The sequence below is a fragment of the Odontesthes bonariensis genome, chromosome 2 (assembly GCF_027942865.1).
Source record: "Odontesthes bonariensis isolate fOdoBon6 chromosome 2, fOdoBon6.hap1, whole genome shotgun sequence".
Taxonomy (NCBI): Eukaryota; Metazoa; Chordata; class Actinopteri; order Atheriniformes; family Atherinopsidae; genus Odontesthes; species Odontesthes bonariensis.
This window is the reverse complement of record NC_134507.1, coordinates 38,612,318-38,633,040: the sequence shown is the minus strand read 5'-3', so window position 1 is coordinate 38,633,040 and position 20,723 is coordinate 38,612,318. Positions and strand designations below refer to the sequence as shown.

Below are 20,723 nucleotides of genomic sequence, written 5' to 3'. Positions count from 1 at the left end.
CAGTGGAGCGGGCGGGAGTGCAAAGTTGTACCATCTGAAACGGCTGAAGAGTGCTCACTGCAGCGGGTGGGCGGAGGTGCAAAGTGACGCTTTGTAGGCGAAAAAAGAGCACCGCCACAAGTGCGCATTGTGCCAGGAAGGGCCCTCGGACGTGAAACAGTGGAGGGTTATCGCTTCTCGGCCTTTTGGCTAAGATCAAGTGTAGTATCTGTTCTTATCAGTTTAATATCTGATACGTCCTCTATATGAGGACTACATATTAAATGGATTTTTAGGCACAGGGGTTGACAAAGGGGCTTGCTCCGTTCACTCCACGCATCGACCCGGTACTGCGGTGCCGCCGGGAACGGTGCACTCTTCCCAACTCTTGTGAAATAACAAAACCAGCGGTACAGGGTGGTAGTTTCAGGGAGCCGTTGTATTCTGACTTCTAACATAGAACTATAATGTTTAGAAAAGACGCAGCTTATGAGCATGTCGTGGGATTGAGCTTCCCTGGTTTCTCTGTATGACCATGAACACAAAACAACACACAGGGAACAGAGGAGCTTGACACACACACACTAAGTTATCTGAGAGTCCCATTTTCAGCTGCAGAGAACAATCACATCAGGGAAGTCGATGTGCAGGCTCAACATCAGCCTCTCAAGCCGACTCTCTGGTAAAATAGGGGAAACGTATGGTTCCAGCACCTATATAACACATATTTGTCACAGGGACTGTGGCTTACGGCCACACCGCCCTGAACACGCCCGATCTCGTCCGATCTCGGAAGCCAAGCAGGGTCGGGCCTGGTTAGTACTTGGATGGGAGACCGCTTGGGAATACCAGGTGCTGTAAGCATTTTTCTCTCTGCATGTCTTTTGTTGAAACATCTGATGATCACCCTGTGATCCATCTTGCTGATCCTGGATCTGCTGAGATGTCCCAGGTCATGGTTGCCTTTGATCCTCATACATTTAACTTTGTCCTGACAAAGGAGCAGTTCCAAAAAGTCAAACAGGGACTGCCTTTGCATTTGACGCAGTCAAACTGCATGCGCCTGGAGAAGCCAAAAGGCTTACAGCACCTGGTATTCGCAGGCGGTCTCCCATCCAAGTACTAACCAGGCCCGACTCTGCTTAGCTTCTGAGATAAAACTCTGGCTTTTAGTCTGCGAAAAGAGAGTGAAAGTGAACTCCACTTTGAGATGGCTCTGGGATTGGGCCAACTGGGAGAATTGCTTGAAAAAAACCTCTACACCAAATGAGCGGTCAGAACAAAGCCTCAAGACCCCTAGTCTTTTGCACAGAGTAAAAGACAAAGCAGCCACTGAATAGGGCCCGATTGTTCCTACCTGGTCGGCCGAGGAGCAAGTGTCTCAACCAAGCAAAGCTCACCATGGGGAAGGTGGCTATGCCAACTGGCCTGATGCACTGCTCCCGCAGTGTCAAATACTCGTACTCTGGTTTCTCTTCATAACGTACAAGTCTTTCGCCTTTTACTAAAGACTTCCGTGGAGAGCAACATTAATGAGTTGTTTCTATTTTTGGAAGGCTTTACCTTTGCGGGTGAAGCCCATTCTGTCTGTGCAAAGGAAATCTTCTTGCTGTGCCGAGTGACTTCTCGGAGTAGAGTCACCCTATGTGTTGAGACCGTGCCCATGTTCAAAGCTGGAGGCGCTAAATTGTTGTTTGAATGGTGCTCAGTGGAGCGGGCGGGAGTGCAAAGTTGTACCATCTGAAACGGCTGAAGAGTGCTCACTGCAGCGGGTGGGCGGAGGTGCAAAGTGACGCTTTGTAGGCGAAAAAAGAGCACCGCCACAAGTGCGCATTGTGCCAGGAAGGGCCCTCGGACGTGAAACAGTGGAGGGTTATCGCTTCTCGGCCTTTTGGCTAAGATCAAGCGTAGTATCTGTTCTTATCAGTTTAATATCTGATACGTCCTCTATATGAGGACTACATATTAAATGGATTTTTAGGCACAGGGGTTGAAAAAGGGGCTTGCTCCGTTCACTCCACGCATCGACCCGGTACTGCAGTGCCGCCGGGAACGGTGCACTCTTCCCAACTCTTGTGAAATAACAAAACCAGCGGTACAGGGTGGTAGTTTCAGGGAGCCGTTGTATTCTGACTTCTAACATAGAACTATAATGTTTAGAAAAGACGCAGCTTATGAGCATGTCGTGGGATTGAGCTTCCCTGGTTTCTCTGTATGACCATGAACACAAAACAACACACAGGGAACAGAGGAGCTTGACAGACACACACTAAGTTATCTGAGAGTCCCATTTTCAGCTGCAGAGAACAATCACATCAGGGAAGTCGATGTGCAGGCTCAACATCAGCCTCTCAAGCCGACTCTCTGGTAAAATAGGGGAAACGTATGGTTCCAGCACCTATATAACACATATTTGTCACAGGGACTGTGGCTTACGGCCACACCGCCCTGAACACGCCCGATCTCGTCCGATCTCGGAAGCCAAGCAGGGTCGGGCCTGGTTAGTACTTGGATGGGAGACCGCTTGGGAATACCAGGTGCTGTAAGCATTTTTCTCTCTGCATGTCTTTTGTTGAAACATCTGATGATCACCCTGTGATCCATCTTGCTGATCCTGGATCTGCTGAGATGTCCCAGGTCATGGTTGCCTTTGATCCTCATACATTTAACTTTGTCCTGACAAAGGAGCAGTTCCAAAAAGTCAAACAGGGACTGCCTTTGCATTTGACGCAGTCAAACTGCATGCGCCTGGAGAAGCCAAAAGGCTTACAGCACCTGGTATTCGCAGGCGGTCTCCCATCCAAGTACTAACCAGGCCCGACTCTGCTTAGCTTCTGAGATAAAACTCTGGCTTTTAGTCTGCGAAAAGAGAGTGAAAGTGAACTCCACTTTGAGATGGCTCTGGGATTGGGCCAACTGGGAGAATTGCTTGAAAAAAACCTCTACACCAAATGAGCGGTCAGAACAAAGCCTCAAGACCCCTAGTCTTTTGCACAGAGTAAAAGACAAAGCAGCCACTGAATAGGGCCCGATTGTTCCTACCTGGTCGGCCGAGGAGCAAGTGTCTCAACCAAGCAAAGCTCACCATGGGGAAGGTGGCTATGCCAACTGGCCTGATGCACTGCTCCCGCAGTGTCAAATACTCGTACTCTGGTTTCTCTTCATAACGTACAAGTCTTTCGCCTTTTACTAAAGACTTCCGTGGAGAGCAACATTAATGAGTTGTTTCTATTTTTGGAAGGCTTTACCTTTGCGGGTGAAGCCCATTCTGTCTGTGCAAAGGAAATCTTCTTGCTGTGCCGAGTGACTTCTCGGAGTAGAGTCACCCTATGTGTTGAGACCGTGCCCATGTTCAAAGCTGGAGGCGCTAAATTGTTGTTTGAATGGTGCTCAGTGGAGCGGGCGGGAGTGCAAAGTTGTACCATCTGAAACGGCTGAAGAGTGCTCACTGCAGCGGGTGGGCGGAGGTGCAAAGTGACGCTTTGTAGGCGAAAAAAGAGCACCGCCACAAGTGCGCATTGTGCCAGGAAGGGCCCTCGGACGTGAAACAGTGGAGGGTTATCGCTTCTCGGCCTTTTGGCTAAGATCAAGCGTAGTATCTGTTCTTATCAGTTTAATATCTGATACGTCCTCTATATGAGGACTACATATTAAATGGATTTTTAGGCACAGGGGTTGAAAAAGGGGCTTGCTCCGTTCACTCCACGCATCGACCCGGTACTGCAGTGCTGCCGGGAACGGTGCACTCTTCCCAACTCTTGTGAAATAACAAAACCAGCGGTACAGGGTGGTAGTTTCAGGGAGCCGTTGTATTCTGACTTCTAACATAGAACTATAATGTTTAGAAAAGACGCAGCTTATGAGCATGTCGTGGGATTGAGCTTCCCTGGTTTCTCTGTATGACCATGAACACAAAACAACACACAGGGAACAGAGGAGCTTGACAGACACACACTAAGTTATCTGAGAGTCCCATTTTCAGCTGCAGAGAACAATCACATCAGGGAAGTCGATGTGCAGGCTCAACATCAGCCTCTCAAGCCGACTCTCTGGTAAAATAGGGGAAACGTATGGTTCCAGCACCTATATAACACATATTTGTCACAGGGACTGTGGCTTACGGCCACACCGCCCTGAACACGCCCGATCTCGTCCGATCTCGGAAGCCAAGCAGGGTCGGGCCTGGTTAGTACTTGGATGGGAGACCGCTTGGGAATACCAGGTGCTGTAAGCATTTTTCTCTCTGCATGTCTTTTGTTGAAACATCTGATGATCACCCTGTGATCCATCTTGCTGATCCTGGATCTGCTGAGATGTCCCAGGTCATGGTTGCCTTTGATCCTCATACATTTAACTTTGTCCTGACAAAGGAGCAGTTCCAAAAAGTCAAACAGGGACTGCCTTTGCATTTGACGCAGTCAAACTGCATGCGCCTGGAGAAGCCAAAAGGCTTACAGCACCTGGTATTCGCAGGCGGTCTCCCATCCAAGTACTAACCAGGCCCGACTCTGCTTAGCTTCTGAGATAAAACTCTGGCTTTTAGTCTGCGAAAAGAGAGTGAAAGTGAACTCCACTTTGAGATGGCTCTGGGATTGGGCCAACTGGGAGAATTGCTTGAAAAAAACCTCTACACCAAATGAGCGGTCAGAACAAAGCCTCAAGACCCCTAGTCTTTTGCACAGAGTAAAAGACAAAGCAGCCACTGAATAGGGCCCGATTGTTCCTACCTGGTCGGCCGAGGAGCAAGTGTCTCAACCAAGCAAAGCTCACCATGGGGAAGGTGGCTATGCCAACTGGCCTGATGCACTGCTCCCGCAGTGTCAAATACTCGTACTCTGGTTTCTCTTCATAACGTACAAGTCTTTCGCCTTTTACTAAAGACTTCCGTGGAGAGCAACATTAATGAGTTGTTTCTATTTTTGGAAGGCTTTACCTTTGCGGGTGAAGCCCATTCTGTCTGTGCAAAGGAAATCTTCTTGCTGTGCCGAGTGACTTCTCGGAGTAGAGTCACCCTATGTGTTGAGACCGTGCCCATGTTCAAAGCTGGAGGCGCTAAATTGTTGTTTGAATGGTGCTCAGTGGAGCGGGCGGGAGTGCAAAGTTGTACCATCTGAAACGGCTGAAGAGTGCTCACTGCAGCGGGTGGGCGGAGGTGCAAAGTGACGCTTTGTAGGCGAAAAAAGAGCACCGCCACAAGTGCGCATTGTGCCAGGAAGGGCCCTCGGACGTGAAACAGTGGAGGGTTATCGCTTCTCGGCCTTTTGGCTAAGATCAAGTGTAGTATCTGTTCTTATCAGTTTAATATCTGATACGTCCTCTATATGAGGACTACATATTAAATGGATTTTTAGGCACAGGGGTTGAAAAAGGGGCTTGCTCCGTTCACTCCACGCATCGACCCGGTACTGCAGTGCCGCCGGGAACGGTGCACTCTTCCCAACTCTTGTGAAATAACAAAACCAGCGGTACAGGGTGGTAGTTTCAGGGAGCCGTTGTATTCTGACTTCTAACATAGAACTATAATGTTTAGAAAAGACGCAGCTTATGAGCATGTCGTGGGATTGAGCTTCCCTGGTTTCTCTGTATGACCATGAACACAAAACAACACACAGGGAACAGAGGAGCTTGACAGACACACACTAAGTTATCTGAGAGTCCCATTTTCAGCTGCAGAGAACAATCACATCAGGGAAGTCGATGTGCAGGCTCAACATCAGCCTCTCAAGCCGACTCTCTGGTAAAATAGGGGAAACGTATGGTTCCAGCACCTATATAACACATATTTGTCACAGGGACTGTGGCTTACGGCCACACCGCCCTGAACACGCCCGATCTCGTCCGATCTCGGAAGCCAAGCAGGGTCGGGCCTGGTTAGTACTTGGATGGGAGACCGCTTGGGAATACCAGGTGCTGTAAGCATTTTTCTCTCTGCATGTCTTTTGTTGAAACATCTGATGATCACCCTGTGATCCATCTTGCTGATCCTGGATCTGCTGAGATGTCCCAGGTCATGGTTGCCTTTGATCCTCATACATTTAACTTTGTCCTGACAAAGGAGCAGTTCCAAAAAGTCAAACAGGGACTGCCTTTGCATTTGACGCAGTCAAACTGCATGCGCCTGGAGAAGCCAAAAGGCTTACAGCACCTGGTATTCGCAGGCGGTCTCCCATCCAAGTACTAACCAGGCCCGACTCTGCTTAGCTTCTGAGATAAAACTCTGGCTTTTAGTCTGCGAAAAGAGAGTGAAAGTGAACTCCACTTTGAGATGGCTCTGGGATTGGGCCAACTGGGAGAATTGCTTGAAAAAAACCTCTACACCAAATGAGCGGTCAGAACAAAGCCTCAAGACCCCTAGTCTTTTGCACAGAGTAAAAGACAAAGCAGCCACTGAATAGGGCCCGATTGTTCCTACCTGGTCGGCCGAGGAGCAAGTGTCTCAACCAAGCAAAGCTCACCATGGGGAAGGTGGCTATGCCAACTGGCCTGATGCACTGCTCCCGCAGTGTCAAATACTCGTACTCTGGTTTCTCTTCATAACGTACAAGTCTTTCGCCTTTTACTAAAGACTTCCGTGGAGAGCAACATTAATGAGTTGTTTCTATTTTTGGAAGGCTTTACCTTTGCGGGTGAAGCCCATTCTGTCTGTGCAAAGGAAATCTTCTTGCTGTGCCGAGTGACTTCTCGGAGTAGAGTCACCCTATGTGTTGAGACCGTGCCCATGTTCAAAGCTGGAGGCGCTAAATTGTTGTTTGAATGGTGCTCAGTGGAGCGGGCGGGAGTGCAAAGTTGTACCATCTGAAACGGCTGAAGAGTGCTCACTGCAGCGGGTGGGCGGAGGTGCAAAGTGACGCTTTGTAGGCGAAAAAAGAGCACCGCCACAAGTGCGCATTGTGCCAGGAAGGGCCCTCGGACGTGAAACAGTGGAGGGTTATCGCTTCTCGGCCTTTTGGCTAAGATCAAGTGTAGTATCTGTTCTTATCAGTTTAATATCTGATACGTCCTCTATATGAGGACTACATATTAAATGGATTTTTAGGCACAGGGGTTGAAAAAGGGGCTTGCTCCGTTCACTCCACGCATCGACCCGGTACTGCAGTGCCGCCGGGAACGGTGCACTCTTCCCAACTCTTGTGAAATAACAAAACCAGCGGTACAGGGTGGTAGTTTCAGGGAGCCGTTGTATTCTGACTTCTAACATAGAACTATAATGTTTAGAAAAGACGCAGCTTATGAGCATGTCGTGGGATTGAGCTTCCCTGGTTTCTCTGTATGACCATGAACACAAAACAACACACAGGGAACAGAGGAGCTTGACAGACACACACTAAGTTATCTGAGAGTCCCATTTTCAGCTGCAGAGAACAATCACATCAGGGAAGTCGATGTGCAGGCTCAACATCAGCCTCTCAAGCCGACTCTCTGGTAAAATAGGGGAAACGTATGGTTCCAGCACCTATATAACACATATTTGTCACAGGGACTGTGGCTTACGGCCACACCGCCCTGAACACGTCCGATCTCGGAAGCCAAGCAGGGTCGGGCCTGGTTAGTACTTGGATGGGAGACCGCTTGGGAATACCAGGTGCTGTAAGCATTTTTCTCTCTGCATGTCTTTTGTTGAAACATCTGATGATCACCCTGTGATCCATCTTGCTGATCCTGGATCTGCTGAGATGTCCCAGGTCATGGTTGCCTTTGATCCTCATACATTTAACTTTGTCCTGACAAAGGAGCAGTTCCAAAAAGTCAAACAGGGACTGCCTTTGCATTTGACGCAGTCAAACTGCATGCGCCTGGAGAAGCCAAAAGGCTTACAGCACCTGGTATTCGCAGGCGGTCTCCCATCCAAGTACTAACCAGGCCCGACTCTGCTTAGCTTCTGAGATAAAACTCTGGCTTTTAGTCTGCGAAAAGAGAGTGAAAGTGAACTCCACTTTGAGATGGCTCTGGGATTGGGCCAACTGGGAGAATTGCTTGAAAAAAACCTCTACACCAAATGAGCGGTCAGAACAAAGCCTCAAGACCCCTAGTCTTTTGCACAGAGTAAAAGACAAAGCAGCCACTGAATAGGGCCCGATTGTTCCTACCTGGTCGGCCGAGGAGCAAGTGTCTCAACCAAGCAAAGCTCACCATGGGGAAGGTGGCTATGCCAACTGGCCTGATGCACTGCTCCCGCAGTGTCAAATACTCGTACTCTGGTTTCTCTTCATAACGTACAAGTCTTTCGCCTTTTACTAAAGACTTCCGTGGAGAGCAACATTAATGAGTTGTTTCTATTTTTGGAAGGCTTTACCTTTGCGGGTGAAGCCCATTCTGTCTGTGCAAAGGAAATCTTCTTGCTGTGCCGAGTGACTTCTCGGAGTAGAGTCACCCTATGTGTTGAGACCGTGCCCATGTTCAAAGCTGGAGGCGCTAAATTGTTGTTTGAATGGTGCTCAGTGGAGCGGGCGGGAGTGCAAAGTTGTACCATCTGAAACGGCTGAAGAGTGCTCACTGCAGCGGGTGGGCGGAGGTGCAAAGTGACGCTTTGTAGGCGAAAAAAGAGCACCGCCACAAGTGCGCATTGTGCCAGGAAGGGCCCTCGGACGTGAAACAGTGGAGGGTTATCGCTTCTCGGCCTTTTGGCTAAGATCAAGTGTAGTATCTGTTCTTATCAGTTTAATATCTGATACGTCCTCTATATGAGGGCTACATATTAAATGGATTTTTAGGCACAGGGGTTGACAAAGGGGCTTGCTCCGTTCACTCCAAGCATCGACCCGGTACTGCGGTGCCGCCGGGAACGGTGCACTCTTCCCAACTCTTGTGAAATAACAAAACCAGCGGTACAGGGTGGTAGTTTCAGGGAGCCGTTGTATTCTGACTTCTAACATAGAACTATAATGTTTAGAAAAGACGCAGCTTATGAGCATGTCGTGGGATTGAGCTTCCCTGGTTTCTCTGTATGACCATGAACACAAAACAACACACAGGGAACAGAGGAGCTTGACACACACACACTTAGTTATCTGAGAGTCCCATTTTCAGCTGCAGAGAACAATCACATCAGGGAAGTCGATGTGCAGGCTCAACATCAGCCTCTCAAGCCGACTCTCTGGTAAAATAGGGGAAACGTATGGTTCCAGCACCTATATAACACATATTTGTCACAGGGACTGTGGCTTACGGCCACACCGCCCTGAACACGCCCGATCTCGTCCGATCTCGGAAGCCAAGCAGGGTCGGGCCTGGTTAGTACTTGGATGGGAGACCGCTTGGGAATACCAGGTGCTGTAAGCATTTTTCTCTCTGCATGTCTTTTGTTGAAACATCTGATGATCACCCTGTGATCCATCTTGCTGATCCTGGATCTGCTGAGATGTCCCAGGTCATGGTTGCCTTTGATCCTCATACATTTAACTTTGTCCTGACAAAGGAGCAGTTCCAAAAAGTCAAACAGGGACTGCCTTTGCATTTGACGCAGTCAAACTGCATGCGCCTGGAGAAGCCAAAAGGCTTACAGCACCTGGTATTCGCAGGCGGTCTCCCATCCAAGTACTAACCAGGCCCGACTCTGCTTAGCTTCTGAGATAAAACTCTGGCTTTTAGTCTGCGAAAAGAGAGTGAAAGTGAACTCCACTTTGAGATGGCTCTGGGATTGGGCCAACTGGGAGAATTGCTTGAAAAAAACCTCTACACCAAATGAGCGGTCAGAACAAAGCCTCAAGACCCCTAGTCTTTTGCACAGAGTAAAAGACAAAGCAGCCACTGAATAGGGCCCGATTGTTCCTACCTGGTCGGCCGAGGAGCAAGTGTCTCAACCAAGCAAAGCTCACCATGGGGAAGGTGGCTATGCCAACTGGCCTGATGCACTGCTCCCGCAGTGTCAAATACTCGTACTCTGGTTTCTCTTCATAACGTACAAGTCTTTCGCCTTTTACTAAAGACTTCCGTGGAGAGCAACATTAATGAGTTGTTTCTATTTTTGGAAGGCTTTACCTTTGCGGGTGAAGCCCATTCTGTCTGTGCAAAGGAAATCTTCTTGCTGTGCCGAGTGACTTCTCGGAGTAGAGTCACCCTATGTGTTGAGACCGTGCCCATGTTCAAAGCTGGAGGCGCTAAATTGTTGTTTGAATGGTGCTCAGTGGAGCGGGCGGGAGTGCAAAGTTGTACCATCTGAAACGGCTGAAGAGTGCTCACTGCAGCGGGTGGGCGGAGGTGCAAAGTGACGCTTTGTAGGCGAAAAAAGAGCACCGCCACAAGTGCGCATTGTGCCAGGAAGGGCCCTCGGACGTGAAACAGTGGAGGGTTATCGCTTCTCGGCCTTTTGGCTAAGATCAAGTGTAGTATCTGTTCTTATCAGTTTAATATCTGATACGTCCTCTATATGAGGACTACATATTAAATGGATTTTTAGGCACAGGGGTTGACAAAGGGGCTTGCTCCGTTCACTCCACGCATCGACCCGGTACTGCGGTGCCGCCGGGAACGGTGCACTCTTCCCAACTCTTGTGAAATAACAAAACCAGCGGTACAGGGTGGTAGTTTCAGGGAGCCGTTGTATTCTGACTTCTAACATAGAACTATAATGTTTAGAAAAGACGCAGCTTATGAGCATGTCGTGGGATTGAGCTTCCCTGGTTTCTCTGTATGACCATGAACACAAAACAACACACAGGGAACAGAGGAGCTTGACACACACACACTAAGTTATCTGAGAGTCCCATTTTCAGCTGCAGAGAACAATCACATCAGGGAAGTCGATGTGCAGGCTCAACATCAGCCTCTCAAGCCGACTCTCTGGTAAAATAGGGGAAACGTATGGTTCCAGCACCTATATAACACATATTTGTCACAGGGACTGTGGCTTACGGCCACACCGCCCTGAACACGCCCGATCTCGTCCGATCTCGGAAGCCAAGCAGGGTCGGGCCTGGTTAGTACTTGGATGGGAGACCGCTTGGGAATACCAGGTGCTGTAAGCATTTTTCTCTCTGCATGTCTTTTGTTGAAACATCTGATGATCACCCTGTGATCCATCTTGCTGATCCTGGATCTGCTGAGATGTCCCAGGTCATGGTTGCCTTTGATCCTCATACATTTAACTTTGTCCTGACAAAGGAGCAGTTCCAAAAAGTCAAACAGGGACTGCCTTTGCATTTGACGCAGTCAAACTGCATGCGCCTGGAGAAGCCAAAAGGCTTACAGCACCTGGTATTCGCAGGCGGTCTCCCATCCAAGTACTAACCAGGCCCGACTCTGCTTAGCTTCTGAGATAAAACTCTGGCTTTTAGTCTGCGAAAAGAGAGTGAAAGTGAACTCCACTTTGAGATGGCTCTGGGATTGGGCCAACTGGGAGAATTGCTTGAAAAAAACCTCTACACCAAATGAGCGGTCAGAACAAAGCCTCAAGACCCCTAGTCTTTTGCACAGAGTAAAAGACAAAGCAGCCACTGAATAGGGCCCGATTGTTCCTACCTGGTCGGCCGAGGAGCAAGTGTCTCAACCAAGCAAAGCTCACCATGGGGAAGGTGGCTATGCCAACTGGCCTGATGCACTGCTCCCGCAGTGTCAAATACTCGTACTCTGGTTTCTCTTCATAACGTACAAGTCTTTTGCCTTTTACTAAAGACTTCCGTGGAGAGCAACATTAATGAGTTGTTTCTATTTTTGGAAGGCTTTACCTTTGCGGGTGAAGCCCATTCTGTCTGTGCAAAGGAAATCTTCTTGCTGTGCCGAGTGACTTCTCGGAGTAGAGTCACCCTATGTGTTGAGACCGTGCCCATGTTCAAAGCTGGAGGCGCTAAATTGTTGTTTGAATGGTGCTCAGTGGAGCGGGCGGGAGTGCAAAGTTGTACCATCTGAAACGGCTGAAGAGTGCTCACTGCAGCGGGTGGGCGGAGGTGCAAAGTGACGCTTTGTAGGCGAAAAAAGAGCACCGCCACAAGTGCGCATTGTGCCAGGAAGGGCCCTCGGACGTGAAACAGTGGAGGGTTATCGCTTCTCGGCCTTTTGGCTAAGATCAAGTGTAGTATCTGTTCTTATCAGTTTAATATCTGATACGTCCTCTATATGAGGACTACATATTAAATGGATTTTTAGGCACAGGGGTTGAAAAAGGGGCTTGCTCCGTTCACTCCACGCATCGACCCGGTACTGCAGTGCCGCCGGGAACGGTGCACTCTTCCCAACTCTTGTGAAATAACAAAACCAGCGGTACAGGGTGGTAGTTTCAGGGAGCCGTTGTATTCTGACTTCTAACATAGAACTATAATGTTTAGAAAAGACGCAGCTTATGAGCATGTCGTGGGATTGAGCTTCCCTGGTTTCTCTGTATGACCATGAACACAAAACAACACACAGGGAACAGAGGAGCTTGACAGACACACACTAAGTTATCTGAGAGTCCCATTTTCAGCTGCAGAGAACAATCACATCAGGGAAGTCGATGTGCAGGCTCAACATCAGCCTCTCAAGCCGACTCTCTGGTAAAATAGGGGAAACGTATGGTTCCAGCACCTATATAACACATATTTGTCACAGGGACTGTGGCTTACGGCCACACCGCCCTGAACACGCCCGATCTCGTCCGATCTCGGAAGCCAAGCAGGGTCGGGCCTGGTTAGTACTTGGATGGGAGACCGCTTGGGAATACCAGGTGCTGTAAGCATTTTTCTCTCTGCATGTCTTTTGTTGAAACATCTGATGATCACCCTGTGATCCATCTTGCTGATCCTGGATCTGCTGAGATGTCCCAGGTCATGGTTGCCTTTGATCCTCATACATTTAACTTTGTCCTGACAAAGGAGCAGTTCCAAAAAGTCAAACAGGGACTGCCTTTGCATTTGACGCAGTCAAACTGCATGCGCCTGGAGAAGCCAAAAGGCTTACAGCACCTGGTATTCGCAGGCGGTCTCCCATCCAAGTACTAACCAGGCCCGACTCTGCTTAGCTTCTGAGATAAAACTCTGGCTTTTAGTCTGCGAAAAGAGAGTGAAAGTGAACTCCACTTTGAGATGGCTCTGGGATTGGGCCAACTGGGAGAATTGCTTGAAAAAAACCTCTACACCAAATGAGCGGTCAGAACAAAGCCTCAAGACCCCTAGTCTTTTGCACAGAGTAAAAGACAAAGCAGCCACTGAATAGGGCCCGATTGTTCCTACCTGGTCGGCCGAGGAGCAAGTGTCTCAACCAAGCAAAGCTCACCATGGGGAAGGTGGCTATGCCAACTGGCCTGATGCACTGCTCCCGCAGTGTCAAATACTCGTACTCTGGTTTCTCTTCATAACGTACAAGTCTTTCGCCTTTTACTAAAGACTTCCGTGGAGAGCAACATTAATGAGTTGTTTCTATTTTTGGAAGGCTTTACCTTTGCGGGTGAAGCCCATTCTGTCTGTGCAAAGGAAATCTTCTTGCTGTGCCGAGTGACTTCTCGGAGTAGAGTCACCCTATGTGTTGAGACCGTGCCCATGTTCAAAGCTGGAGGCGCTAAATTGTTGTTTGAATGGTGCTCAGTGGAGCGGGCGGGAGTGCAAAGTTGTACCATCTGAAACGGCTGAAGAGTGCTCACTGCAGCGGGTGGGCGGAGGTGCAAAGTGACGCTTTGTAGGCGAAAAAAGAGCACCGCCACAAGTGCGCATTGTGCCAGGAAGGGCCCTCGGACGTGAAACAGTGGAGGGTTATCGCTTCTCGGCCTTTTGGCTAAGATCAAGTGTAGTATCTGTTCTTATCAGTTTAATATCTGATACGTCCTCTATATGAGGACTACATATTAAATGGATTTTTAGGCACAGGGGTTGAAAAAGGGGCTTGCTCCGTTCACTCCACGCATCGACCCGGTACTGCAGTGCCGCCGGGAACGGTGCACTCTTCCCAACTCTTGTGAAATAACAAAACCAGCGGTACAGGGTGGTAGTTTCAGGGAGCCGTTGTATTCTGACTTCTAACATAGAACTATAATGTTTAGAAAAGACGCAGCTTATGAGCATGTCATGGGATTGAGCTTCCCTGGTTTCTCTGTATGACCATGAACACAAAACAACACACAGGGAACAGAGGAGCTTGACAGACACACACTAAGTTATCTGAGAGTCCCATTTTCAGCTGCAGAGAACAATCACATCAGGGAAGTCGATGTGCAGGCTCAACATCAGCCTCTCAAGCCGACTCTCTGGTAAAATAGGGGAAACGTATGGTTCCAGCACCTATATAACACATATTTGTCACAGGGACTGTGGCTTACGGCCACACCGCCCTGAACACGCCCGATCTCGTCCGATCTCGGAAGCCAAGCAGGGTCGGGCCTGGTTAGTATTTGGATGGGAGACCGCTTGGGAATACCAGGTGCTGTAAGCATTTTTCTCTCTGCATGTCTTTTGTTGAAACATCTGATGATCACCCTGTGATCCATCTTGCTGATCCTGGATCTGCTGAGATGTCCCAGGTCATGGTTGCCTTTGATCCTCATACATTTAACTTTGTCCTGACAAAGGAGCAGTTCCAAAAAGTCAAACAGGGACTGCCTTTGCATTTGACGCAGTCAAACTGCATGCGCCTGGAGAAGCCAAAAGGCTTACAGCACCTGGTATTCGCAGGCGGTCTCCCATCCAAGTACTAACCAGGCCCGACTCTGCTTAGCTTCTGAGATAAAACTCTGGCTTTTAGTCTGCGAAAAGAGAGTGAAAGTGAACTCCACTTTGAGATGGCTCTGGGATTGGGCCAACTGGGAGAATTGCTTGAAAAAAACCTCTACACCAAATGAGCGGTCAGAACAAAGCCTCAAGACCCCTAGTCTTTTGCACAGAGTAAAAGACAAAGCAGCCACTGAATAGGGCCCGATTGTTCCTACCTGGTCGGCCGAGGAGCAAGTGTCTCAACCAAGCAAAGCTCACCATGGGGAAGGTGGCTATGCCAACTGGCCTGATGCACTGCTCCCGCAGTGTCAAATACTCGTACTCTGGTTTCTCTTCATAACGTACAAGTCTTTCGCCTTTTACTAAAGACTTCCGTGGAGAGCAACATTAATGAGTTGTTTCTATTTTTGGAAGGCTTTACCTTTGCGGGTGAAGCCCATTCTGTCTGTGCAAAGGAAATCTTCTTGCTGTGCCGAGTGACTTCTCGGAGTAGAGTCACCCTATGTGTTGAGACCGTGCCCATGTTCAAAGCTGGAGGCGCTAAATTGTTGTTTGAATGGTGCTCAGTGGAGCGGGCGGGAGTGCAAAGTTGTACCATCTGAAACGGCTGAAGAGTGCTCACTGCAGCGGGTGGGCGGAGGTGCAAAGTGACGCTTTGTAGGCGAAAAAAGAGCACCGCCACAAGTGCGCATTGTGCCAGGAAGGGCCCTCGGACGTGAAACAGTGGAGGGTTATCGCTTCTCGGCCTTTTGGCTAAGATCAAGTGTAGTATCTGTTCTTATCAGTTTAATATCTGATACGTCCTCTATATGAGGACTACATATTAAATGGATTTTTAGGCACAGGGGTTGAAAAAGGGGCTTGCTCCGTTCACTCCACGCATCGACCCGGTACTGCAGTGCCGCCGGGAACGGTGCACTCTTCCCAACTCTTGTGAAATAACAAAACCAGCGGTACAGGGTGGTAGTTTCAGGGAGCCGTTGTATTCTGACTTCTAACATAGAACTATAATGTTTAGAAAAGACGCAGCTTATGAGCATGTCGTGGGATTGAGCTTCCCTGGTTTCTCTGTATGACCATGAACACAAAACAACACACAGGGAACAGAGGAGCTTGACAGACACACACTAAGTTATCTGAGAGTCCCATTTTCAGCTGCAGAGAACAATCACATCAGGGAAGTCGATGTGCAGGCTCAACATCAGCCTCTCAAGCCGACTCTCTGGTAAAATAGGGGAAACGTATGGTTCCAGCACCTATATAACACATATTTGTCACAGGGACTGTGGCTTACGGCCACACCGCCCTGAACACGCCCGATCTCGTCCGATCTCGGAAGCCAAGCAGGGTCGGGCCTGGTTAGTACTTGGATGGGAGACCGCTTGGGAATACCAGGTGCTGTAAGCATTTTTCTCTCTGCATGTCTTTTGTTGAAACATCTGATGATCACCCTGTGATCCATCTTGCTGATCCTGGATCTGCTGAGATGTCCCAGGTCATGGTTGCCTTTGATCCTCATACATTTAACTTTGTCCTGACAAAGGAGCAGTTCCAAAAAGTCAAACAGGGACTGCCTTTGCATTTGACGCAGTCAAACTGCATGCGCCTGGAGAAGCCAAAAGGCTTACAGCACCTGGTATTCGCAGGCGGTCTCCCATCCAAGTACTAACCAGGCCCGACTCTGCTTAGCTTCTGAGATAAAACTCTGGCTTTTAGTCTGCGAAAAGAGAGTGAAAGTGAACTCCACTTTGAGATGGCTCTGGGATTGGGCCAACTGGGAGAATTGCTTGAAAAAAACCTCTACACCAAATGAGCGGTCAGAACAAAGCCTCAAGACCCCTAGTCTTTTGCACAGAGTAAAAGACAAAGCAGCCACTGAATAGGGCCCGATTGTTCCTACCTGGTCGGCCGAGGAGCAAGTGTCTCAACCAAGCAAAGCTCACCATGGGGAAGGTGGCTATGCCAACTGGCCTGATGCACTGCTCCCGCAGTGTCAAATACTCGTACTCTGGTTTCTCTTCATAACGTACAAGTCTTTCGCCTTTTACTAAAGACTTCCGTGGAGAGCAACATTAATGAGTTGTTTCTATTTTTGGAAGGCTTTACCTTTGCGGGTGAAGCCCATTCTGTCTGTGCAAAGGAAATCTTCTTGCTGTGCCGAGTGACTTCTCGGAGTAGAGTCACCCTATGTGTTGAGACCGTGCCCATGTTCAAAGCTGGAGGCGCTAAATTGTTGTTTGAATGGTGCTCAGTGGAGCGGGCGGGAGTGCAAAGTTGTACCATCTGAAACGGCTGAAGAGTGCTCACTGCAGCGGGTGGGCGGAGGTGCAAAGTGACGCTTTGTAGGCGAAAAAAGAGCACCGCCACAAGTGCGCATTGTGCCAGGAAGGGCCCTCGGACGTGAAACAGTGGAGGGTTATCGCTTCTCGGCCTTTTGGCTAAGATCAAGTGTAGTATCTGTTCTTATCAGTTTAATATCTGATACGTCCTCTATATGAGGACTACATATTAAATGGATTTTTAGGCACAGGGGTTGACAAAGGGGCTTGCTCCGTTCACTCCACGCATCGACCCGGTACTGCGGTGCCGCCGGGAACGGTGCACTCTTCCCAACTCTTGTGAAATAACAAAACCAGCGGTACAGGGTGGTAGTTTCAGGGAGCCGTTGTATTCTGACTTCTAACATAGAACTATAATGTTTAGAAAAGACGCAGCTTATGAGCATGTCGTGGGATTGAGCTTCCCTGGTTTCTCTGTATGACCATGAACACAAAACAACACACAGGGAACAGAGGAGCTTGACACACACACACTTAGTTATCTGAGAGTCCCATTTTCAGCTGCAGAGAACAATCACATCAGGGAAGTCGATGTGCAGGCTCAACATCAGCCTCTCAAGCCGACTCTCTGGTAAAATAGGGGAAACGTATGGTTCCAGCACCTATATAACACATATTTGTCACAGGGACTGTGGCTTACGGCCACACCGCCCTGAACACGCCCGATCTCGTCCGATCTCGGAAGCCAAGCAGGGTCGGGCCTGGTTAGTACTTGGATGGGAGACCGCTTGGGAATACCAGGTGCTGTAAGCATTTTTCTCTCTGCATGTCTTTTGTTGAAACATCTGATGATCACCCTGTGATCCATCTTGCTGATCCTGGATCTGCTGAGATGTCCCAGGTCATGGTTGCCTTTGATCCTCATACATTTAACTTTGTCCTGACAAAGGAGCAGTTCCAAAAAGTCAAACAGGGACTGCCTTTGCATTTGACGCAGTCAAACTGCATGCGCCTGGAGAAGCCAAAAGGCTTACAGCACCTGGTATTCGCAGGCGGTCTCCCATCCAAGTACTAACCAGGCCCGACTCTGCTTAGCTTCTGAGATAAAACTCTGGCTTTTAGTCTGCGAAAAGAGAGTGAAAGTGAACTCCACTTTGAGATGGCTCTGGGATTGGGCCAACTGGGAGAATTGCTTGAAAAAAACCTCTACACCAAATGAGCGGTCAGAACAAAGCCTCAAGACCCCTAGTCTTTTGCACAGAGTAAAAGACAAAGCAGCCACTGAATAGGGCCCGATTGTTCCTACCTGGTCGGCCGAGGAGCAAGTGTCTCAACCAAGCAAAGCTCACCATGGGGAAGGTGGCTATGCCAACTGGCCTGATGCACTGCTCCCGCAGTGTCAAATACTCGTACTCTGGTTTCTCTTCATAACGTACAAGTCTTTCGCCTTTTACTAAAGACTTCCGTGGAGAGCAACATTAATGAGTTGTTTCTATTTTTGGAAGGCTTTACCTTTGCGGGTGAAGCCCATTCTGTCTGTGCAAAGGAAATCTTCTTGCTGTGCCGAGTGACTTCTCGGAGTAGAGTCACCCTATGTGTTGAGACCGTGCCCATGTTCAAAGCTGGAGGCGCTAAATTGTTGTTTGAATGGTGCTCAGTGGAGCGGGCGGGAGTGCAAAGTTGTACCATCTGAAACGGCTGAAGAGTGCTCACTGCAGCGGGTGGGCGGAGGTGCAAAGTGACGCTTTGTAGGCGAAAAAAGAGCACCGCCACAAGTGCGCATTGTGCCAGGAAGGGCCCTCGGACGTGAAACAGTGGAGGGTTATCGCTTCTCGGCCTTTTGGCTAAGATCAAGTGTAGTATCTGTTCTTATCAGTTTAATATCTGATACGTCCTCTATATGAGGACTACATATTAAATGGATTTTTAGGCACAGGGGTTGACAAAGGGGCTTGCTCCGTTCACTCCACGCATCGACCCGGTACTGCGGTGCCGCCGGGAACGGTGCACTCTTCCCAACTCTTGTGAAATAACAAAACCAGCGGTACAGGGTGGTAGTTTCAGGGAGCCGTTGTATTCTGACTTCTAACATAGAACTATAATGTTTAGAAAAGACGCAGCTTATGAGCATGTCGTGGGATTGAGCTTCCCTGGTTTCTCTGTATGACCATGAACACAAAACAACACACAGGGAACAGAGGAGCTTGACACACACACACTAAGTTATCTGAGAGTCCCATTTTCAGCTGCAGAGAACAATCACATCAGGGAAGTCGATGTGCAGGCTCAACATCAGCCTCTCAAGCCGACTCTCTGGTAAAATAGGGGAAACGTATGGTTCCAGCACCTATATAACACATATTTGTCACAGGGACTGTGGCTTACGGCCACACCGCCCTGAACACGCCCGATCTCGTCCGATCTCGGAAGCCAAGCAGGGTCGGGCCTGGTTAGTACTTGGATGGGAGACCGCTTGGGAATACCAGGTGCTGTAAGCATTTTTCTCTCTGCATGTCTTTTGTTGAAACATCTGATGATCACCCTGTGATCCATCTTGCTGATCCTGGATCTGCTGAGATGTCCCAGGTCATGGTTGCCTTTGATCCTCATACATTTAACTTTGTCCTGACAAAGGAGCAGTTCCAAAAAGTCAAACAGGGACTGCCTTTGCATTTGACGCAGTCAAACTGCATGCGCCTGGAGAAGCCAAAAGGCTTACAGCACCTGGTATTCGCAGGCGGTCTCCCATCCAAGTACTAACCAGGCCCGACTCTGCTTAGCTTCTGAGATAAAACTCTGGCTTTTAGTCTGCGAAAAGAGAGTGAAAGTGAACTCCACTTTGAGATGGCTCTGGGATTGGGCCAACTGGGAGAATTGCTTGAAAAAAACCTCTACACCAAATGAGCGGTCAGAACAAAGCCTCAAGACCCCTAGTCTTTTGCACAGAGTAAAAGACAAAGCAGCCACTGAATAGGGCCCGATTGTTCCTACCTGGTCGGCCGAGGAGCAAGTGTCTCAACCAAGCAAAGCTCACCATGGGGAAGGTGGCTATGCCAACTGGCCTGATGCACTGCTCCCGCAGTGTCAAATACTCGTACTCTGGTTTCTCTTCATAACGTACAAGTCTTTCGCCTTTTACTAAAGACTTCCGTGGAGAGCAACATTAATGAGTTGTTTCTATTTTTGGAAGGCTTTACCTTTGCGGGTGAAGCCCATTCTGTCTGTGCAAAGGAAATCTTCTTGCTGTGCCGAGTGACTTCTCGGAGTAGAGTCACCCTATGTGTTGAGACCGTGCCCATGTTCAAAGCTGGAGGCGCTAAATTGTTGTTTGAATGGTGCTCAGTGGAGCGGGCGGGAGTGCAAAGTTGTACCATCTGAAACGGCTGAAGAGTGCTCACTGCAGCGGGTGGGCGGAGGTGCAAAGTGACGCTTTGTAGGCGAAAAAAGAGCACCGCCACAAGTGCGCATTGTGCCAGGAAGGGCCCTCGGACGTGAAACAGTGGAGGGTTATCGCTTCTCGGCCTTTTGGCTAAGATCAAGTGTAGTATCTGTTCTTATCAGTTTAATATCTGATACGTCCTCTATATGAGGACTACATATTAAATGGATTTTTAGGCACAGGGGTTGAAAAAGGGGCTTGCTCCGTTCACTCCACGCATCGACCCGGTACTGCAGTGCCGCCGGGAACGGTGCACTCTTCCCAACTCTTGTGAAATAACAAAACCAGCGGTACAGGGTGGTAGTTTCAGGGAGCCGTTGTATTCTGACTTCTAACATAGAACTATAATGTTTAGAAAAGACGCAGCTTATGAGCATGTCGTGGGATTGAGCTTCCCTGGTTTCTCTGTATGAC

At 49.0% G+C, this 20,723-nt stretch overlaps 36 non-coding genes and 2 pseudogenes across 36 annotated transcripts; all 38 read left to right on the top strand.

The window, feature by feature from the left end:
• The window catches only part of LOC142388029 (NLR family CARD domain-containing protein 3-like), a 483,074-nt pseudogene that overhangs the window by 64,389 nt on the left and 397,962 nt on the right, over positions 1-20,723 (top strand).
• LOC142369537 (U2 spliceosomal RNA) lies at positions 170-360 on the top strand. Its single transcript, XR_012767630.1, has one exon. It is a non-coding gene; the product is annotated as a U2 spliceosomal RNA (small nuclear RNA).
• Positions 725-843, top strand: LOC142374912 (5S ribosomal RNA). Its single transcript, XR_012768839.1, has one exon. It is a non-coding gene; the product is annotated as a 5S ribosomal RNA (ribosomal RNA).
• Positions 1,440-1,552, top strand: LOC142371536 (U5 spliceosomal RNA). Its single transcript, XR_012768060.1, has one exon. It is a non-coding gene; the product is annotated as a U5 spliceosomal RNA (small nuclear RNA).
• On the top strand, positions 1,855-2,045 carry LOC142369346 (U2 spliceosomal RNA). Its single transcript, XR_012767589.1, has one exon. It is a non-coding gene; the product is annotated as a U2 spliceosomal RNA (small nuclear RNA).
• On the top strand, positions 2,410-2,528 carry LOC142374906 (5S ribosomal RNA). The gene has a single exon (XR_012768838.1). It is a non-coding gene; the product is annotated as a 5S ribosomal RNA (ribosomal RNA).
• Positions 3,125-3,237, top strand: LOC142371530 (U5 spliceosomal RNA). The gene has a single exon (XR_012768057.1). It is a non-coding gene; the product is annotated as a U5 spliceosomal RNA (small nuclear RNA).
• On the top strand, positions 3,540-3,730 carry LOC142369356 (U2 spliceosomal RNA). Its single transcript, XR_012767592.1, has one exon. It is a non-coding gene; the product is annotated as a U2 spliceosomal RNA (small nuclear RNA).
• LOC142374899 (5S ribosomal RNA) lies at positions 4,095-4,213 on the top strand. Its single transcript, XR_012768837.1, has one exon. It is a non-coding gene; the product is annotated as a 5S ribosomal RNA (ribosomal RNA).
• Positions 4,810-4,922, top strand: LOC142371524 (U5 spliceosomal RNA). The gene has a single exon (XR_012768056.1). It is a non-coding gene; the product is annotated as a U5 spliceosomal RNA (small nuclear RNA).
• Positions 5,225-5,415, top strand: LOC142368182 (U2 spliceosomal RNA). Its single transcript, XR_012767284.1, has one exon. It is a non-coding gene; the product is annotated as a U2 spliceosomal RNA (small nuclear RNA).
• Positions 5,780-5,898, top strand: LOC142374894 (5S ribosomal RNA). Its single transcript, XR_012768834.1, has one exon. It is a non-coding gene; the product is annotated as a 5S ribosomal RNA (ribosomal RNA).
• Positions 6,495-6,607, top strand: LOC142371517 (U5 spliceosomal RNA). Its single transcript, XR_012768054.1, has one exon. It is a non-coding gene; the product is annotated as a U5 spliceosomal RNA (small nuclear RNA).
• LOC142368174 (U2 spliceosomal RNA) lies at positions 6,910-7,100 on the top strand. The gene has a single exon (XR_012767282.1). It is a non-coding gene; the product is annotated as a U2 spliceosomal RNA (small nuclear RNA).
• Positions 7,465-7,573, top strand: LOC142401325 (5S ribosomal RNA; annotated as a pseudogene).
• On the top strand, positions 8,170-8,282 carry LOC142371512 (U5 spliceosomal RNA). Its single transcript, XR_012768053.1, has one exon. It is a non-coding gene; the product is annotated as a U5 spliceosomal RNA (small nuclear RNA).
• Positions 8,585-8,775, top strand: LOC142370123 (U2 spliceosomal RNA). The gene has a single exon (XR_012767797.1). It is a non-coding gene; the product is annotated as a U2 spliceosomal RNA (small nuclear RNA).
• LOC142374888 (5S ribosomal RNA) lies at positions 9,140-9,258 on the top strand. Its single transcript, XR_012768833.1, has one exon. It is a non-coding gene; the product is annotated as a 5S ribosomal RNA (ribosomal RNA).
• Positions 9,855-9,967, top strand: LOC142371507 (U5 spliceosomal RNA). The gene has a single exon (XR_012768051.1). It is a non-coding gene; the product is annotated as a U5 spliceosomal RNA (small nuclear RNA).
• LOC142369531 (U2 spliceosomal RNA) lies at positions 10,270-10,460 on the top strand. Its single transcript, XR_012767626.1, has one exon. It is a non-coding gene; the product is annotated as a U2 spliceosomal RNA (small nuclear RNA).
• LOC142374883 (5S ribosomal RNA) lies at positions 10,825-10,943 on the top strand. The gene has a single exon (XR_012768832.1). It is a non-coding gene; the product is annotated as a 5S ribosomal RNA (ribosomal RNA).
• LOC142372040 (U5 spliceosomal RNA) lies at positions 11,540-11,652 on the top strand. Its single transcript, XR_012768178.1, has one exon. It is a non-coding gene; the product is annotated as a U5 spliceosomal RNA (small nuclear RNA).
• LOC142368170 (U2 spliceosomal RNA) lies at positions 11,955-12,145 on the top strand. The gene has a single exon (XR_012767281.1). It is a non-coding gene; the product is annotated as a U2 spliceosomal RNA (small nuclear RNA).
• LOC142374872 (5S ribosomal RNA) lies at positions 12,510-12,628 on the top strand. Its single transcript, XR_012768827.1, has one exon. It is a non-coding gene; the product is annotated as a 5S ribosomal RNA (ribosomal RNA).
• Positions 13,225-13,337, top strand: LOC142371500 (U5 spliceosomal RNA). The gene has a single exon (XR_012768050.1). It is a non-coding gene; the product is annotated as a U5 spliceosomal RNA (small nuclear RNA).
• On the top strand, positions 13,640-13,830 carry LOC142368169 (U2 spliceosomal RNA). The gene has a single exon (XR_012767280.1). It is a non-coding gene; the product is annotated as a U2 spliceosomal RNA (small nuclear RNA).
• LOC142400866 (5S ribosomal RNA) lies at positions 14,195-14,313 on the top strand. Its single transcript, XR_012772986.1, has one exon. It is a non-coding gene; the product is annotated as a 5S ribosomal RNA (ribosomal RNA).
• LOC142371495 (U5 spliceosomal RNA) lies at positions 14,910-15,022 on the top strand. Its single transcript, XR_012768048.1, has one exon. It is a non-coding gene; the product is annotated as a U5 spliceosomal RNA (small nuclear RNA).
• LOC142368168 (U2 spliceosomal RNA) lies at positions 15,325-15,515 on the top strand. The gene has a single exon (XR_012767279.1). It is a non-coding gene; the product is annotated as a U2 spliceosomal RNA (small nuclear RNA).
• LOC142374871 (5S ribosomal RNA) lies at positions 15,880-15,998 on the top strand. The gene has a single exon (XR_012768826.1). It is a non-coding gene; the product is annotated as a 5S ribosomal RNA (ribosomal RNA).
• LOC142371488 (U5 spliceosomal RNA) lies at positions 16,595-16,707 on the top strand. The gene has a single exon (XR_012768047.1). It is a non-coding gene; the product is annotated as a U5 spliceosomal RNA (small nuclear RNA).
• Positions 17,010-17,200, top strand: LOC142369525 (U2 spliceosomal RNA). The gene has a single exon (XR_012767624.1). It is a non-coding gene; the product is annotated as a U2 spliceosomal RNA (small nuclear RNA).
• Positions 17,565-17,683, top strand: LOC142374868 (5S ribosomal RNA). Its single transcript, XR_012768825.1, has one exon. It is a non-coding gene; the product is annotated as a 5S ribosomal RNA (ribosomal RNA).
• LOC142371482 (U5 spliceosomal RNA) lies at positions 18,280-18,392 on the top strand. Its single transcript, XR_012768046.1, has one exon. It is a non-coding gene; the product is annotated as a U5 spliceosomal RNA (small nuclear RNA).
• Positions 18,695-18,885, top strand: LOC142369520 (U2 spliceosomal RNA). The gene has a single exon (XR_012767623.1). It is a non-coding gene; the product is annotated as a U2 spliceosomal RNA (small nuclear RNA).
• LOC142374863 (5S ribosomal RNA) lies at positions 19,250-19,368 on the top strand. Its single transcript, XR_012768824.1, has one exon. It is a non-coding gene; the product is annotated as a 5S ribosomal RNA (ribosomal RNA).
• On the top strand, positions 19,965-20,077 carry LOC142371467 (U5 spliceosomal RNA). Its single transcript, XR_012768042.1, has one exon. It is a non-coding gene; the product is annotated as a U5 spliceosomal RNA (small nuclear RNA).
• LOC142368167 (U2 spliceosomal RNA) lies at positions 20,380-20,570 on the top strand. Its single transcript, XR_012767278.1, has one exon. It is a non-coding gene; the product is annotated as a U2 spliceosomal RNA (small nuclear RNA).